The following is a 15,354-nucleotide window of genomic DNA, read 5'->3' as shown; positions in this document are numbered from 1 at the left end:
GGAAATTGATCAATATACTGTGGTTATGTAAAACAGTGTCATTATTCTTAATGGACACTTTGCTGAAGTATTTAGGGTGAACGGTCACAACCTCTGTAATTTACTAACAAATGGTTCTGAACAAATGTATAATGAGATGTATATATATGTATGTTTGAGAAAAAAAGAGGAAATGTAACTCAATGTTAACAGTAGATAAAACTATGTGAATGTCATATGGGAGTTCATTATACCAGATATATATATATTAGACTCCATTCTAACATACACTTGAAAAGAACACACATACAACAATTTTTTAAAATCTTCAATAAATCAACATAAATGTAATAGAGTAGGAGTGTGGTTGAAAAATACTGTGGAAAAACAGGGCCAAATGAGATTATCACAAAGACTCCTTACAGGAAATTATAAATCAGGTTTTGAGAGAAATATTAGTGAGATTACGATAAATGAGATCAGTTGATGGGAGAAGGCATAATGTTGTTTAAGAAAGATTATCTTATAGCAGCAGCAGGACAGGTTAGAAGGGAGAATGACTGATGTTAGGGAGATCAAGGAGAAGACTATTGCTGTAATCTAGGCATGAGGTGTTGGGGGCCCAGACCAGAGTCGTGGCTGTTGAAACAAATGCCTTGAGATACCCAAAGAATCTGAAAGCAAAAGCAGTTAGTATTTAAAATGTTCAAATCTGTTGGAAATCAGAGTTAAATGCTATATGCTAATTGTATTTAAGTATTTTCCAATCATATATGAGTCCGTTGCATTTTTAACAATTTACTTCTGTGGGGCAAAAACAACACTGCACACTCATGTTGAACTGGGAGGTCCCATGGCTGCAGCGCTGTTTACAGAGAGCTCGGAGGGGCTGCCACTGCCAACCCTGCCCAGGCTGCAGCTTCATGTTTATAAGACAGCGTGTCAGTAAAGTACATTTTTCTTTCTTTTTTTTCTGCTTCAGTAAAATGAGTAAGCTAACTTTTAGCATATGGAAGCATTTTCATATGGCAAGTCCTGGTGGGGGTGGGATAATTTGCAAATGCCATCAAACAAAATATGTACTTTCAAATGAGGCTGATTAGACAAGATTTCATGTGGCAAAAGCTGTGTGCAATAAGTTACTTCCTTTTTTCAAGAAGGGAATATTCAAATTTGCATCAAATGCAGCAGAGTGATCAAGGAAGATGGAACTAAGCAAAAACCAGGAGATTTGGTTTTAAGAATATCATTGAAGATTTTCAGAAAAGTATCTTATTTGTGTGTTGAGGACTGAAATACAAACACATTTATTTAGTTGTTTTTTTTTATAATGTGCTGACTTTATGAATACATTTAAAAGGATAAACAGTCCTTTCAATGCAGAGGAAAAGAACAGACATTGCTCTAGCACAAAGTATTTAGTTTTTATTTTAAACTCATTTTAGAAACTTTAAAGGGTGGCAACAAGACCAAGATGGACTAGAATGCTTTGAGGTTGACATCACACTGCTGCTCCCTGACACTTTTTCATGTTTGTCTCAGTCCCTCCCTGCCTCACTCGCTCCTACAACTTCTTAACCACTTTTACCTTTAAATATAGCTGGAGATTGCTCACTGGGTAGATAAGTGGAGCATCTGTGGAGAAGTACAGGATGAATAAAGAAGAAAACTAAACCCGGCCGGCATGGCTCAGTGGTTGAGCATCAGCCTATGAACCAGGAGGTCACGGTTCAATTCCTGGTCAGGTCACATGCCCAGGTTGCAGGCTCAATCCCCAGTGTGGGGCATGCAGTAGGCAGCTGATTAATGATTCTCTTTCATCATTGATGTTTCATTCTCGCAGCTGATTAATGATTCTCTTTCATCATTGATATTTCATTCTCTCCCTCTCCCTCTCGCTCTTCCTTCCTCTCTGAAATCAATTAAAATATGTTTAAGAGAAGAAGAAGAGGAGGAGAAGGAGGAGGAAGAAGAAGAAGAGGAGGAGAAAGAAGACTCAGATGTAATAGAGTTATCACCACCAGATTGGCTATTAGGAGGGAGGAGGAGGAGGAGGAGGAGGAGGAGGAGGAAGACTCAGATGTAATAGAGTTATTACCACCAGATTGGCTACTATGAGGAGGCCCCCAAGTGCAGGGGTTCTAGAGGAAGGAACTGCAGAGGCAGGATGTATGAATTGAAGTGATCTGGGCAGTAACCACGTAAATTCACAACTGATATTCTATATCTTCTCCAAGCTACATGTCCAGAAGTCATTACTGTAAGGATAAAAGGCAAGAATCAAGAGCTTTAGCCTTTTCAATTTCCCTTAATTTCTCTACTTCTAATATTCCAGTGCTAAAGTTGGTACTCTTGACTGAAACACCTGATATTATAAATAACCCTAAAATACAAACCTAACAAGAATTACAGATGGCTGTAATGAAAATTTGAATGTTCCTCTTTCTAACTATGACCAAATACCCTACCTGTGGCTTTAGGAGGGGGATAATGAAGAGAGAAAGGTAGAGAAAGAGAGAAAACAGAGAAGTTTTAAGCAGATACAAAGTAATATTAATAGAAACTAATAATGTGAATGGTGTTCCATCTCAGCAAAAGCACTGAACAAAAGTTAACGTTACCAAAAGAACCTAAGCTTTAGCTCCCACTGGCTCTTGGGCCTCATTCTCCAGAGCTGGTACAAAATACACCGAGAATATTATAGAACACAATTAACCCCAACATTATTTTCAGACTGTATGTGTACTTGCATTTTGATTATTATTACCTGCCTTTAACTTTTCTAGATGAATGAGAAGATGCTGACACAAAATTTTAATTACTGCCCTTTCTTTGTGAATTGAATCCATGAAAGTTTCAAGAGAGAGAAGATAAAAGTACATTCCTTGTTCCACTTATCTGTGCCAAAGGGCTTGGCCAGGCCCAGAGCTGAGGCAGGCTAGGGATCAGAGACCTTGAATTGCTTGCTACTTAATACCTGTTCTGCTCCAGGCTACACTGAAGCTTTAGCTTTGATAGTTCAAGGCTAAAAGCCAGTTTTGATAGTTGGCCAGAGGGAACATTTTTAAAAATTAATCTCTTTATACAGCAATACTTCTTCATGAAGATGAAGTGTAGTTCCAAACTATCCTAAGTCCAAGTTTATCCTCATTTATGGCTCTGGGAGTTAAAATTCATCCAGCAGCACCACAAAGAGAATTTTTTACAGCTGAGTCAAGTTTTCTAATTTTCAATCAATCAACCAACATGTACTTAAAGGGCTCAGTATAATAGACACATAAGTGAAAGGATTTTGCTCTGAGATAATTGAATTCTGGTTGAGAATGGAAATTAACTCAAACTAAAGATAAAGAAATACACTGTTTGATATTGAGCATTAATATAAAAGAAATTCAAAGAATAAAAATTAGACTGAGCCAGGAAAGTTCAAAATGGCTTTGAAAGGGCCTGGCCGGCGTGGTTCAGTGGTTAAGTGTCGACCTATGAACCAAGAGGTCATGGTTAGATTCTAGGTCAGGGCACATGCCTGAGTTTCAGGCTCAATCCCCAGTGGGGGGTGTAAAGGGGGCAGCCGATCAATGATTCTCTCTGATCATTGATGTTTCTATCTCCCTCTCCCTTACTCTCAAATCAATAAAAACATATTTTTTTGATGTTTCTATCTCTCTCTCCCTCTCCCTTACGCTCAAATCAATAAAAACCTATTCTTTTAAAAAAAAGTTGAAAGGAACGTAACAAGATATGAGCTAAGAGACAGAATAGTAAGATACAAAAAAAAAACAAAAACAAAAACAACCAAGGAGAGTAAGCATTATAGGTGAGGGACAAAATTAATAATGAAGTCAAGAAGTAAGACTGAACATAGTATTAGGGATGGGGACAGGGATTGGTATAAGGTATAAGGAATCAGTTTAAGTAAAGTATGTGTTTGTTAAGAAACATGGTTGAATAAATAGGTATATGGAATGCTTTGAATGCCAAGAAGACCAATATAAACTTAAAGATTAGGCCAATGAGAGTCACAATTGGTCATTGTTTAGGGAAGCAGCAGCACGAATTTCTTTAGAGAGAGTGGTTTAACAGCAGCATGGGGTAAAGATTGGAAGCCACAAAGAAGTTGGTGGAGCCATTTAGGAGTGAAGTGATGAGAACCTCAACTAGAATAATAGCATCCATTTATGAAGCATTCAACACTATCTACTGAATGCTGAAATGTTTATCACATGAATGTGAATAAGACAGATAGGGTAATCAAAAGACTTGTATGCATGCATATAAGCATAACCACTGAAACCAGACAGTAGAGGGGTGAGGGCCTGTGCTGAGGGGTGGGAGTGGCTGGGTAGAGGTCAATGGGGGAAGAAAGGAGACATATGTAATGCTTTAAACAATAAAGAATTTTTTAAAAAAGAATTTAAATTTAAAAAAACACTAAAAAAAAGATAGAGTATTACTGGCCCACAGAAACTGTGAGATAATAAATATTCATTATTATAAGACTCTAAATTTTAAAGTAATTTGTTATAGCAATGGATAACTAACACAGAGGTGAAGCCAGCAAAGGGAACACCAAGTAAGGTTAGAAAAGCAAGAGAGGAATCAAAAAACACACTGCCATTGAAAACCCGGGAGAAGTTTCAAGTAGTAGAAAGGTAGACAGTCAAGGTCAGATATAAAAGAGAAATACAGGATGATGTAAACTTGAAAAAATGTTATTGAACTTGGTATAGTTCAAAATTAATTAAAATGAAATAATGTAAAAGAAAGTGCTTTGAATGATCATGTTGTTACTTTCCTCCTTAAGTGGAGAATGGTAGGGAAGTAGTGTAGACAGTGACAGATACCATAAATTTAAACAATTTATATTCCTAAGTCTATGGATCAACTAGCAACTGATTAAATGGCTAGTGAAAAGTATGTCACGTGTACAGTAGTATGTATTTTTTTAAAAAAATACACTTGTTTTGATCTAATATCCTGACTTTAATCCTATATTCTCCCCATAACAAAATATGAATCTTTGAATTTATTCAAACCTCTATCACTCACCATATGGTGCTAGAAATTATTATTTACATGCTTGCCATCCCTATTACAGGTAAGTTCCTCCAAAGTAGGGACCTGTAACTTACTCATCTTTGAAGGCTCAGTACCTAGAACAATACCTAACCCACAGCAGCTGTTCAGTTGCTAATAGAAAATTACTGAATGTAGTAGAAAAACAATGTCTTTCCAAACATATTCATAGGTCACTTTTGAGGAATTAAGATTTTTCTTCCATTTCTCTTTGTTACATAGTATTGCTTCACTATATTCTCTACTTAGCAACTGTCCACCTTAGAAAATTAGTTGAGGTCCTTCTATCACATGTTCTCTTCTGCATTGACATTCTGCATATTTCACTTCTAATATTATAGACACTTAAATGTCCTTTTCCTATTCATTAGTAATATGCAATGAATTAAACTAAGTATTTGCTCAAAAGATCAATCTCCAGAAAAAAATAAAAGTAATAACTAAAGACAAATGGGAGATGAATGAAGGATGTACTATCAATTGTTAGACACCAATCATGTAAGTGATTCCTGTATCTGCTTTTGCATGAATCCCTTGGGTTTCAATTTCTTCATTTCTGCAAGTTCAGACTCAACCCTAACTCAATTCTAACTGAATTATATTGAACTGAACAATATTTTTTTCATGTCTTTCTTCCCAGATCATTCCAAGTTTTGGTTTAGGATGTCAAAATATTTGAGTATATCAAAATCTAAAATTTGGTATTTCCTTGCCCTCAAATTCATAATTGCCTGAATAAAGTAGTTAAGAGGTTATTTTTTAGGAAAAACTTAAGTAGAAGCAGAAGAAATAAGAAAATAAGGTAAAGTTATAAAAATATTTTTAAATTAACATTTAAAGTACACATTAGATGTTTAATTTTTTAAAAGCCTATTTAAAGAACAAACCAACTAAATTTTTAGTTTTTAAAAAGGTCCTGATACACCAAATTAATCTATAACTTTGCCCATTAAAATAGAAATAGACTACTACTAACCTTAAGGAGTTATAATCAGGACAAATTCTTACATTGAAAATGTTTGTGGGCATTCACACAGAACAGCTGCCACCCAGGATGGCTAAAATAACACAAATTAGATGTAATTGAGTTAAAGGACCACACCAGGTTTGTAATTCAATTTGTTCTATGCGGTTTAGGTTTGGGTTTATTTTTCCCCTCCAGCAAACCACGGTTTAAAAACCTCATCAAATGGGAAGTATAAAGAAATAGGACTATACATTGCAAATATTTAGCACGAACAATTTACATAAAATCTACTGTAACAGTTTAGACGTTGATTTTTTTTAAAAAACACCTGAATACAAAAAGCACTTATTTAAGCTTCCTTTGAGGATCCTACTCACTAAAACTTCTTACTGTCCATTTTTTCACTCTACCATCATTTATCCTAGCTGTAAGGTGAGTTTGGTTTTGAGCTAGTTTCCTAACTTTGTATACTTTTTACCTACAGGTAAAGTGTAAATTCCAGGTTAGAATCAATGCCATTTACAGAGCTCAGTTCAAAATCTTTAGGGTCATTAATATGAGTCAAGGGTAACACCAGAATTTTACCACAGCAAACTTTTCAGCAGCCTCAGATATAGTTGATTAAGCACTGCTGATAGATGTGGCTAATTACACTGTCATCACTGTGTTGATAATTTTGATTTCTATGGGTCTAACCAGCATAGACCTATCCCTAAAAGAATGTTTAGATAAGATGTCCTGAAACTGACCAAACCCAAACCCTTGATGGGAATCCACTCATACAAGGCAATTTGATCACTGAGGGATATTTAAGGAAAAGAGTTCGGCTTAGAAATCTGTTGCCTCTCACTGTGCCCTTTCTAATAGAAGTCATGGATTTGAAGCAAAATTTGAGGGGAAGAACTTTCCAAGTAAGTAGGGTGCACAACCAGCTTTCAATTCACGCCATGCTAATAGTTCCACATAAAACCAAAGGGTCTGATATAATTAACGGGCTTCATTTCAGAAAATCCTGTTTAACGAGATTTCTCTGATAATTATAGCTTAAGCAGAACACAGCCATAGGAGTGTGTATCAACTTGTAACTAATCAGAAATAAGCACACCTTTTGTTGATATTGATTACCTATAAATTATTTGGATTCTTGCATGCATTAAAAAGTCATTTTGTCCTGGGAAGAGAACACATGAAAACTTTTACTGAGACAAACTCTTGCCTCCACAGTTTTTCACTCTGGCGGATGCAGACATGAAAAGCACCTGGCCTAATAAGTCTTCCTTGCATAGCACTCCAGAACACACCATCAGCCTATCCCCTCCAAAGGCCAGCTCTTCCGAGATTTCCTAAAACTCTAAAACCACACCCAAGGAGCTTAAACCTCTTAGGTGGCTCAGATAGTAAAGTTATCAATCATTTCAAATGAAGAGGGAAACCGGTTTTTTTATAAAGAATAATATTTTATTTAGCAATATTGGTATCAGGGGGGCGGAATTTTTCTAAATTAAGAGAGCTCGCTATTTAGTCTTCTGCCTGCTATCTGACACCACCTGAGGTATGCCATAAATCTTCCTGAAAGACAAGGCTGAGAAATACTACTGGCTAATTATAGGGGTCTCATGTATAAACCAGATGCTGAATTGCAAGATGGTTCAGATTGTTGCCAGCTAGAACATGCATGAGGCACTCAAACTATCTTGGGAGCCTAATCACTATTTTTATGCCAAAGGAAAAAACGTGGTTCCATTCTTAAAGGTAGAAGAATGCACAAATGTGGCAATGCTATCTTCCTGTCTTAAATTCATTCACAGTGAAAGTAATCTCTGTAACTTAAAAGGTTTGCCTCCACTGAATTAAATAAATCTCCAATTATATAACCATTATCATTTTACAGATGAAGAAATGAAGGCAAGGCAGAATGATGTGACTCATCCACATCCACATGTAAAAATTATATTGTAATTAGAAAATAAATATACAACTCTTTCCCCCAAGGCAGGATGACCCATGCAGGCATACAACATAACATACAACATTCACACAGAAAAAAAAAAGTGCTCCGGGAAGTCTGGAATACATCAAGAACTTTGTATTCCTCAAGCCCAGGGCAAATCCTATCCCTTACAGTTCATTCCCCTCACCATTTTCCAAATTTTCTATGATGCTATTAAACTTCGGTTATTTCAATAGTAATTTTTAAAGTAAAAAATTCAGCTTATGTTTTCAAGTAAAGAAAGGAAAAACAACAGTGTATCTTCCCAATTGCCCTTCTTGATTACTTGACTGATTTGAATTCTAAAGTTTAAGAGGAATCAAATAAGTAACCTTTATTTTTTATCTGCAAAGCCATATTCCAAGGCCAATTCCACTAAATCTACAGATAGAAAGAAAACATGTTCTATGGACATAACAAACTTAAGTTGGAAACTAAAGCAAACACCAGCTATCTTTTTAAATTCATATGAAACTGCTGAATAAGGAAACAGACCCTTCCTTACCAAATCAGTGCATAATGTCTCGCCTCGGTTGAGACTGTCAGAAGCATTCCAGTGCAGTTTACCTACTGAGTTATAAACATGGCCATTCCACTTCTCATAGGTTATACATAGAACAAGTTTCATATGTATTTATAAATACTTTGATTGTGAAATATATACTTTAAAAATTATAATCGTAATTTTTTACATCACAACAGAATAGCCTCCAGATGCAGAAAAGACACAGCAAACATGACTGACTTCATGCCATCATGTGTCAGTATTGTTCACCCGAGGGACAGGAAGCTTTGGAAGAATTTTCACACCCCCTGGGCTGATGTCAATTTGGAAAGCAGTGCACTGAGAAAAGAATGCATTTCTTTAAAGTCTCCCCTCAGAGAAATAGCTCCTTTCTACAATTGTTTTTTCTTTAAAGAGAAAGTTTACTGGTGTTTTGTATCAACTGAAAGAACAACAGGTATTTTTCAAGGAGCCCCTCAGAGAAATAGCTCCTTTCTACAATTGTTTTTTTCTTTAAAGAGAAAGTTTACTGATGTTTTATATCAACTGAAAGAACAACAGGTATTTTTCAAGGAATTTCTTACATGTTTCTTATAACAAAAAGCAACCAATCACAAGAAGGTGAAAAGGGGGATTTAGAATGAGAATCTGACACAATAAGTCTACAAGAAGGGTTAGAATTCAAGTAAAGTAGCAAATTTTACATATGACTTTCTATTCCAAGATTATCTAAATGACTACTCACAGAGAATATTTGAACAACATGAAATACAAATATACCAAAAAAAACCAAAAACAACCTAAACTAAAAGATAGGTTGCTAATTATTATAAAAGGCATCAAATGACTGAGAACATTACAGTTGGAAAGAGCCATATCCAGCATCCATGGGCTCCTGCAGTGTTACAAACCTTTTACTTTTCTATCAGTCTTCAGCATTGTTCTACCTAACATAGAACACTCTTCACTGGCCTAAGAGAAATAATGAAAACTTTAGGTGACCTATTCTGGGTACTTCTCAAGAAATTTCTTAAATAACCACCCCACTGCTGCCATTAATTTATGTAGAATCTGTACCAAGGAGCACAGTATAACAGGCAGTGATTATCTTTATTTTTTTTACAAAACATCCCTGGGTAAGTTAAGAGCCAGAAATAATCTATTACATGTTACAGATGGAAAATTTAAGAGCAAGGAGTGACCTGCAATCACAGAGAGTCAGTGATGGGCTGGGGCTGATTCCCTCAATCCCTGACTCCTCACCTTTTGCTCCTGGTATATGATGGTACCTCTTAAATCTTTAAAATCAAAGCATATAATAAGTGCAAATGTCTCAGAACCTCCCATTCACTTTGACTCAGTCCTATACTTCTTTTTGTCTATAACATAAAAGAATCCTAGAGGTGTAAAAGCCCTAAAAGAGCATCTAATCCCCGCATTTTACAGATTTCAAATTTGCTTCTAGAATTAATTTGGGAATTTAAATTAATTGCTAAACAGAAGCAATTGAGAAGGGAGGACTTAGACATATGGAAAAGGAAAAACCAGATGTATATATACCACAAAGATCCCTGGTTCCATTTAATTTCCAGCGATGCCAGTAATTGGGAGGGGGTTTGGGGGGAGTAAACAGAGGGGAGAGGGTGTTAATGTCAGTGATGTCCTTTGAACTGTGTCCAACATTCTAATTTTTAAGGAAAACATTCCTCCCCCAGCCAACAACTGCAAGCTTATTCCTTACGTAATTGGCATCAGAATCAATACGTGGTTGCTGTAATTTTTCCCCCTTTTACCTTCTAATTGTCCATGTGAGACCACCAAGAGAAGAGGAAAAAGTCAGGCTAGCATTAAAGATGATACCAGATAGTAGAAGTTGGAAAAAATGTGATAAATCATCTATATCTACCAATATGAAAAGATCTCCAAGATACATTATAAAATCTAAAAAGCAATTTTGCCAAATGAGAGGCAGTATGATACTGTTTTTGTGGGAAAAGTACACACAAACACAAAGCAATAAAGCAATACTATATGTCTTTCTTTCATAAGCCTATTTATCTGCCAACACCTCTATTTCTAAGTCAATGCACAGAAAAAGGTCTGAGGAATAGATCCCAAACTGAAAATAGGCATCATTTTCTGCTCTTGGTGGAGAGGTTACTGGGATTGAAAAGGATGGTTGTGAGGGGAACTTAAAGTACTCTCCATAGATATTCTGAATATTTTGAATATATTAATATGTTACTTACATAATAAAAATTTTTTTAAAGAATCAAACATGCACAAAATGGACAAAAGTTAATCAAGAATGTGCGAGGGTTAGGTAGAAGCATGCCTGGGCACAAGCATGGGGAAGCCTCGGTTTCCTCGGGAACTCGAAGTAAAGAGCTGCTGTTTTCCTTCAGTCAGTTTACTTCTTAGACTTGCCTTCTCTGGCCCTATTCTCTAGACCAGCGGTTCTCAACCTGTGGGTCTCGACCCCTTTGGCGGTTGAACGACCTTTTCACAGGGGTCACCTAAGACCATCCTGAATATCAGATATTTACATTATGATTCATAACAGTAGCAACATTACAGTTATGAAGTAGCATCTAAAATAATTTTATGGTTGGGTCACAACATGAGGAACTGTACTTAAAGGGCCAGAAGGTTGAGAACCACTGCTCTAGACTCTTTAACAACGCATCAATGTGAAGACTTAATCTTGTGGGCTCTGATCCATTCTTTGCTCCTTGGAAAGTGAAATAAGGTAGGAGTCGTAGGTAGATGAGGGTAATGGGTTTTCTTGAGCTTAACTGCTCCACTAGGAAATCTACTATGGCTCTTTTCCTCTGTCCTCCAGCTATGATATAAGAGTGGGCTCCTGACTATGTTTATCAATAGGAAGGAGGCCTCCGTTGAACGTCGTTACAAACCAGTTTCATCACTGCTCTGGCCCCAGTGCCTTTCAGAGCCAAGTCCTTCCTCCTGGTTGGCCTTGGAAAGAAGTAGTCTGCAGTTACTTGCCCGAGCTCTTTCCTAATGGTTGCACCTATTGCCTGGTTCTGGGAACATGGCTTGTTTCTTCTGTCCTATTCTGTCAAGAGTGTTCTTTGTAAAATCTTGGTTTCTTCAGTTCCTCCACATTAGCTCCAGCAATGAACAGTGTGATCAAAGCACAAAGAGAAAAAGCAAGCTCAAGGAACTATGAGGGAGTTGGTGGGACAAGAGTAAACGTACTTCTGTGCTTAGCAACAGAGAGTTGGGGAGGGAGAAATTGTGGTAGAAAATGAGTGGAGAAGAAGTAGATGGAGCCAGACTATGAACCCCGTGCATGATAAGCTAAGGAGTTAGACTTTATCCCTTAACATGATGTGGACCCATCAAAGGTTTTTAAGCCAGAGAATGATATGATCCGATCTGTCTTTAAAGAAAGAGATTTGAGAGAAGTAGGAAGGATGGACTAGGAAATGGAAAGCCTGAAAGGGGAAAAGCAGCTCTCCTAAGAATGAGACTGAAAGATAAAAGGGCCTAAACAGGGCAATGGTTATGAGAACGGAGAAAAGGAAACAAACATATTCAACAGCAATTTTGGAGACAGAAGAGACAGCACTTGTCGATAGATTGGTTGTGGAGACTGAGGGAACATAAGGACTCAAGATGAATATGAGGCTGCCAGCTGAGAGGACCGGGAGGCCATTGAAGATAGAGAATACAGGAAGGGAGGGGCTGTTTACAGAGTGTGTGGAAAAATGAGTTTTGGGTTTGTGGAACTGCATGCTAGGATATCAACTCTTTGTAAACTCCAAAAAGATAAGGATCTTGTTTGCTAATTTTCTCTGTGCCATACCTAGTGCAATGCCATGTGCATTTATTCAAGTTTGTGAGGATAGTGATAATGGCGTTCTCTCCCAGGATAATTAAGACTTCACAATATTTAAGGTATCCCTTCAAAGTGCCTATGTAGAAAGGAAATATGAGACGAAGTGGTTTATTCTACTTTTCTGTCAAATTTCTTCTTTCGTTGTTTCCAAAATAAATTTCCAATAATAATAGGGCTTTTAACAAGAAGGTCTATTGCTAAAAGCAGCCTCAGGCAGACTCTAATACCTGTCACAACTTTACATTCTACACATTCCATTAATCAAGCCACATCACCTTCATTCTCTTTCTTGTTCAGGAACCTGTACTACAACTTCAGATTCTAAAACCTGCCACACCCAATAGTCAAACATATCAAAGACACTTAAACAATTTGAAATAAAGAAAAAACACTGCTGTTTTATTTGAAAAACCTTAGAGGGGGTGAGGGGATATAGGGGAAAAAAGCACCATTTGTTCTGGTTAGTGTTGTTATGCATTGTTTTCTGGGGTTTGCCTTGTAGGCATGTTGAAATCATAACTAAATAAATCAGCTCCAGCTACACAAAGAAACAATACTCCCTTCCCCCGTGGACGCCAGAAGGGAAAATGGCATCTCCTCCATGATGTACACACACTTTGGAGCTGCTTGGTTTTTAATCCTCTGCCAAGTCAAGTTTAAGTTTTATTTTAATCTCAGTAACCACAGTAAATTCCGAATCTTTGACAAGTAAATGCTTTTGAATCCCACTCACTTTCCTTTCTAACTCCTGGAACTTCAGAGTTCAAAAATGCCTGCACTGCTGATCCCTTTTCATGAGGAAGAAAATACATACACTATAAATTAGGTATAGTTCCTGACATTTACAAGTTAGTCTACATGTGAAATAGGTTAAGATAAAATTGTATCTTTCCTGGCCATCATTTAAGTGTGTGTGTGTGTGTGTGTGTGTGTGTATTTACATGTACTATTGGAGAAAGAACAGCACAGGAAGTCAGGAGATCTGGGCTCAAGTCTCATTCGTTTTAGTCAAGCAACTTAAATTGGTTTCCTTGTATCTAAAAGTTAGGAAAGTTGACTGGATGGTTTTTATATGCCCCTCCCTTTCACTTTAAAAGTTTGACTCAAGATTATGGCTATTACCTGATTTTTTTTTAACCATGGAAAGCAGTCACTCAAAAAAATATTCCGAAGAAAACAACTAGTTTTTATGGTATTGGAATAAACCTCAGAAATTACCTAATTTGTACAGCTTTGAAACTATATTCCAAGAGTTATAAATTGTTTTATTTATTGGAATGTTCTACAGTTTAAAGAAAAACATTACAAACTACTCATCTAATCCAACTCTGTCATTCCAAATGAAGAAACTGAGATCAAGATTGGAAGAAGAAATATAACACATCGATAAAATATGGTGCAACTCTTAAACATGATGGCAAGAGAAAAAGGGGCATGAAACGCTTTAGAAGAAATGAGGATATAAAACTGTGTATAAAAAACATGTAGGCATACATCTATTTTTCAGGCTAATAAATTCATTATATCACTGTCACTAAAACATTGCCACTATTAATATTCAAATAATATAAAATAATAACAAATGAAAAATGAAACAAATGATCCTACATCTCACCATTGAGAAATATTCGGTATTAACATTTAGTGAGAATCACTCCAGACAGCTATTTCACCTATACAGAGGGTAGATAAATGAACAAAAATAAATTTATTATTTCTGGGATAAGAGTGTTACTTGCTTTTTAAAATTACATATATATTTTTTAACTTAAAATTAGTAGAAGCTAAAATGAAACTTAGGAAAACTTAAGCCTTAGATAAATTCTTCACTCCAAGAATATTAATTGTTAAAATCCCTCTAACTTTGAGGAAAAAACATGATTTAAAAAGCTGTATATCGGGGACAGGCTGGTACCCTTGACTGGAATCGAACCTGGAACCCTTGGGTCCACAGGCTGACACTCTATCCATTGAAACAAACTGGTTAGGGATAAAACTATTTAAAATTTTAGACAGTATTGACTGAATTGTTGGTATGAAAGATAAATAGATTAATAATTTCCTCTTCCTTTCCACCTATCTCTCAATTTTTGTTTTACTGGCCATGATGTATAACATTTCCATTCTGTTCTGTTACCACAGCGTCTAGAGTTTCTAAATCTTAGGTTTATATGTAAATCTACTTAATATTCACAATCAGCTTTTATTTTGATTCATCTCTTGGTTGGCTAAATTTAATAGGTAGATTTTCCAGTGAGATCTCACAGATGCTATATTCTCTGAATTCTTTCACATTTGAGGATTATGTGCCTGTCACCTTTATTCCTCAACTAGAAGCCAGGTGCATGAATTCGTACATGGGTGGGGTCTGGCTGGTCCACCCTGATCGGGGTGGGGGGGGCCAAGTGGAGGCAGGGCCAGCCAGGGGGAGGGGCCATGGGCAGTTGGCAGGCCAGCCCCACCCCCAATCGGGGTAGGAGGGCCAATCGGGGGTGGGGCCGACCAGGGGGAGGGGCCAAAGGTGGTTGGCTGGCCAGCCCCACCTCCTGGTCGAACTCCTAGTCGAGGGGACAATTTGTATATTAGCCTTTTATTATATAGGATGACATCCTGATTAGGAACAATGTTCTTGGGCCATACTTGCTTTCATCAAAACTTTGTTGACACTGCTCCTCTAGTATTTCACTTTGTTGTGATGTCTGAGACCAGTCTAATTCTTTCCCTTATACAAGAGTTTTGATATTATTATTATTATTTGCCAGAAAGACTGAAGAAGTGTTTCCTCAGTAACAACCAGGATTCTAGTTGATACTGATTCTTTTTTACCAATTTCTGTATTCAATGTTCAGTGGGGCCTTGACTTACGAGTGTCCCAACTAATGAGTTTTTCGAGATACGAGCCGTCTCTCGGCCGATTTTTTGCTTTGAGTTGTGAGCTAAAATTCGGGTTACAAGCCAGCTTCAGATACCCCACC

The 15,354-nt window shown here is 36.8% G+C and overlaps 1 protein-coding gene and 1 long non-coding RNA gene across 3 annotated transcripts in view; both read right to left on the bottom strand.

Moving 5' to 3' along the window:
* RAD51B (RAD51 paralog B) overlaps positions 1–15,354 on the bottom strand; it is a 539,221-nt gene that overhangs the window by 445,812 nt on the left and 78,055 nt on the right. The window lies entirely within an intron of this gene.
* LOC106728109 overlaps positions 6,052–15,354 on the bottom strand; it is an 11,897-nt gene continuing 2,594 nt past the window's right edge. The window contains exons 2-3 of the long non-coding RNA XR_001364360.1: positions 13,995–14,052; positions 6,052–6,113 (exon numbers count right to left, since the gene is read on the bottom strand). This is a non-coding gene — a long non-coding RNA (uncharacterized LOC106728109). The remainder of the gene's footprint in view (positions 6,114–13,994; positions 14,053–15,354) is intronic.

The sequence above is a fragment of the Myotis brandtii genome, unplaced genomic scaffold, assembly GCF_000412655.1.
Source record: "Myotis brandtii unplaced genomic scaffold, ASM41265v1 scaffold536, whole genome shotgun sequence".
NCBI lineage: Eukaryota > Metazoa > Chordata > Mammalia > Chiroptera > Vespertilionidae > Myotis > Myotis brandtii.
The sequence above is the reverse complement of the archived record's forward strand: the minus strand, read 5'-3'. Positions and strand labels throughout refer to the sequence as shown.